General features: G+C 41.7%; 1 long non-coding RNA gene across 1 annotated transcript; it reads right to left on the reverse strand.

Moving 5' to 3' along the window:
• Positions 1-538: 538 nt before the first annotated feature.
• LOC124857235 lies at positions 539-3,141 on the reverse strand. The gene is made up of 2 exons (XR_007035547.1): positions 2,816-3,141; positions 539-2,112 (listed from the first exon to the last, which is right to left on the reverse strand). It is a non-coding gene; the product is annotated as an uncharacterized LOC124857235 (long non-coding RNA).
• Between the last annotated feature and the right edge of the window lie 1,016 nt (positions 3,142-4,157).

Genomic DNA, 4,157 nt, shown 5'->3' on the forward strand with positions numbered 1-4,157 from the left:
AAAAGGAAAAACAAAATATATATATTTCTACTTTTATTTTTAGTTTTGTCAGGATCGGTCCTCCATACTAAAGGACCATGTGTAAAATCTCCTCACAGAAACACGAAAACATAAACACATTTTAAAGATCTATAAATCATTTAATGCAAGAAAAGCTGGTGGAGTTGGGACCCATTGGCAGAAATAATCCTGATGTTCTGATTTTACAGTTACTCTGAAGCAGATCCTTGGGCATTCTAAGGCGTTCCAAGGCCAGAAGGAAAATGTAATCCCTGTTGTTCTCTCTCCTCCCAGTTGAAAGTACCTTGAAAACTTCCAAAGGCAGCAGAAACAGCGGCTTTACTTTGTGCTCCCCATGTATAATTTAGCTACTCACTTGATTTCTAAGGGTGAGTCTAGCCACACAATGGAGGCTCATTTCAGCCACTGGTATCCAAGACCAAGTTTTTTCAGTAATAATCCAAATCTAATGACCATTGGAACGGAGACCATCATTAACATTTCCTTCAAAATGTAAATAATGTAAATGTAACTGAAATGTTTTTAAAATGTATGCTTTATTTTTGAACAAAACTTGTAGCAACTTTTAATAATTTCTGTAAAAGTGACTACAAAAAAAGGATTTTCTGTCCTGCCATCTCAAACATCAATATGTGAAGTTTAACAAACACAGAGTTTGATGTGAAACAAAGGGTGAATACATCTCATACCCACTATTAATGGGTGATTTGGGATTTCTGTCTGTTTCAGCTGACTTCAGCTGTTTAAAACAACTCAATAAAATCTACGTATCAGTGGGACGAAAGACAATGTTAACCAATATTAAGAGTCTAGAATTTCTTAAGAGACTGTTGTCAAATTTGGTGCCATTTACTTCAGCTGAATAACCTCCATAGCTATATCAACCCACCGGATCGACTGCAGCTCGGCAGTCCACTCAAGAACGGGAGTAAACCTTTGGATTTTGTGTCAGCTGTGCAGGAGCACTGGAGATTGTATGTTCCTGTTCTTTCCTAGTTAGCCCGATGGACTCATTATCAGCTGATTCACCAAATCAAGTAAAGTACATTTATACAGCATGGTTGACTTAACTTCCACCATTCTGAGCATTTACTTACTTTTCCAACAAACTCACGTTATTATGACTTCTTTTTACAGCAGTAGAAAGTAGAAAAAAAAACTACAAAAAGCTTCACTTAAAGGACCTATACCAGAGGTATAGGTCCTTTACAGCATATACAGTCATATTTTCCCTTGCTTGTATCAAATAAAAGTCTAGACCTGCATAAAAAAGATGCTAATAAGGTTTTATAAATACCTACTACAAAAAAATATGTTTATTCTATGGTTATATTAATATTAATATCTATATCTTTTTTGACCAAAGTTATTAAGAGCCACTTTGAAGAGCCTAAAGAGCCATGCGGGGCTCTAGAGCATGCAGGTTGTGGATCCCTGACATAGACAGAGGGTCATAACCTGCTGCAACTGCATGAACTGCTATTTATTTAGTCAGGAATTACATATTTTATCTTAAATTAACACAGAAATGGATCCCCAGACCCAAACTTAACCTTCTTCCATGGCCATCTCAATCTCCCCATTTAACTAATGTAGAAGACCGGTGGGGTGAGTGGAACAGAGGGGGATATAAAAGTGGAACCAGGACTCTGGATGACCTAGAGAGAGGCTACAAAGATTAAATATCGCCGTATATATGTGTTCCAACCTTCTGAAATGTTGTAGGAGAAAACTACGGGGGGTAGGGGGGGTGTACATAGCATTGACAGCAAAGGTACGAAAACATGGGTTACAAGTGATTTTGTTAAAAACAATAATTTTCTTTTAATAAAGGATCTTTTTGCGGCACTAATGGCCTTTATTTTTGTTATTTTTTCAAAATCGGCAGACAGGAAGTGGGGTGGAGAGAGGGGGACGGCAGGCAGCATAGGTCTCCAGGGTCAGGACTCAAACCTGGGACGGCTGTATCGAGGACTGAGGCCTCTGTATACGGTTCACATGCTCTACCGCTGCGCACGGCATCCCAAAGATTAATCTATTTCAGGTCTTTTCCCACATTGTTAACAGGAGTCCTGATAAATTTGTCTGTATCTGTTGGAGAGAGAAAGAAAAGAGAACATTTGAAGTGGTTTGGGATTTCTTACATCATTTGAGAACAGCTTGACTGAATCTGGAGCTTGCTCTACCAAATGAATGTTTCCTAACCCAAAATAAAGCACTGAGGGAAATGTTTTTTCTCTGTAAACATAAAATTAATGTGACATTCTGTAGCCTTATAGCTCCACTGTAAACAGCACCGGCGACATCAGCCAGTGAAGCCTATTAGAAAACACCATCTTACTGTAAAAAAAATAAAGTTCATTTGGAGCGAATATTAGAACAACAAATAAATAAGCTATTGGATTTCTCCACAGAATTCAATCTTCCACATTTTAAACACCACAGCAGCTAATTATAGCCTTAAGTCAGATGCTTTGATACATTTTCCCTCAGCGGGAATCCTGTGCTTTTCCTTTCCTGGAAGTACGTTTCTGTCAGTCCCGAGGTAAACTGCCTGATGGTGCCCAGCAGGACTCTGATCACCCTCAGCATATATTTTGTTTATGTGTATGTGTAGTCCGGGGAAGAGCTGACCGCACATAATGCCAAATGCACTGTCACATAGCACGAGAAGTTCACCGCTATAGCTTTCATCGTGTGCAGATTGTGGGCTTTGAAGCTCTAAAAAAGTGACTGCCACTCCAGCTCTCTCCTGACATGTTGCAGAAATTTCAACAAAAAAAAGAAAACAAACCTCCTGGTAAGGAGCATGTGTGCAGGCTCTCCACGTCTGGCGCTGGCAGGCTCTCTAGTGTCTGTGCAACACAAGCCCAAGATCAACAGCAGAGAGGGGAAACCACCCCCGGTGTCGGCAGACCGCGGCTGTCGGGCCCGTCACGTGCAGGAGGGAGGGCGCTGTCACCCTGAAATGCAGCAAAACCGTAAACTTGTCTGGCTTAAACCAAATGCTTTGGAGTAAAGATTTAGAAGGAAAGACGAGGAAGGCTTATCCTGGAAGTGTGTATTTCAGGTACTGCTGCTTCCTCTTGGCTCATATCCCAGTCTTTCTCCAAGCAAATATCCCACACATGCATTCATGCCGCCTCCAACGAAGAGAAGTGTGAAGGTCTTATGGGGAGGGAGTCACTTTGAGGCCAGAAGGGTTTCTCCAAGAAGTGACGCAACTCCATTGCTCTCCTCTCCTATTAAAGTCACCCCAGGGTGACATATGACATCCAGACATGTAGGGAGTAATTGTTTTTACTGATGCTCCCTGACGAAGCACCACGAGGATCCCCCAGTCTCTGCCGGCCATTGCCCATGTGTTTCCCATCAGGGGAAGTCTGTGGTTACCTTCCTGATTTTGCTGGACTGGAAAAACATAGCTAATATGGTGTGATCTGGAAAAAGCTTTGATGAAGGGTCTTTACAAATAAACCCCTGAATGCCATATGGTTTGCATTCATCTCCTAGTTTATTTCCTATAAATGTCTGTTGAATATTGTGCAGAGCCAACATGTGTTTAACCATACTTGGAAAAACAGAAGGCCGGGGAGAGCAGTTTGTGGCATAGAGTGATTATTATGATGTGTCTGTTTTTTTCTCCTTCCTGCGTGATAGATGTTCCGCAGAGCCACTCCAAAGCAAGCAAACAAGAAAACATCCAAACACTTCTCCTCCCAGCATCGGGAGCTCACCTTACAGATGCTGGGGCCCAAATCAAACCATGTTCCACTCACAAAGCAATTAAAAAGTAATGATTGTCGGCATCATGATGACTCATGAGCTGACAGACTTTCCTCCCATTAAGTTGGATATTCGGTTACCACTGACGGGGAAGTCAACAGACAGCAGGCGTCCAGCAGTGGAGGACATGTGGAAGTGAACTCATCCAAATGCAGCAGACTTATCCAGCAGGCTGGAGATCTAACCAGCTTTCTGTGCTGCAGCTACAGGGAGGATAAACAATTATCGACCAGCAGCTGCCTGCGTGGGCGTCGGCTTCACAAAACACTTTTTCTTCTTTTATTAGTCGTCTGTGTGAAAAGAAACACCAAGGAACGCACATGTCGAAAGTTCACTTCAAATTTTAAGCA

The sequence above is a fragment of the Girardinichthys multiradiatus genome, chromosome 20 (assembly GCF_021462225.1).
Source record: "Girardinichthys multiradiatus isolate DD_20200921_A chromosome 20, DD_fGirMul_XY1, whole genome shotgun sequence".
Taxonomy (NCBI): domain Eukaryota; kingdom Metazoa; phylum Chordata; class Actinopteri; order Cyprinodontiformes; family Goodeidae; genus Girardinichthys; species Girardinichthys multiradiatus.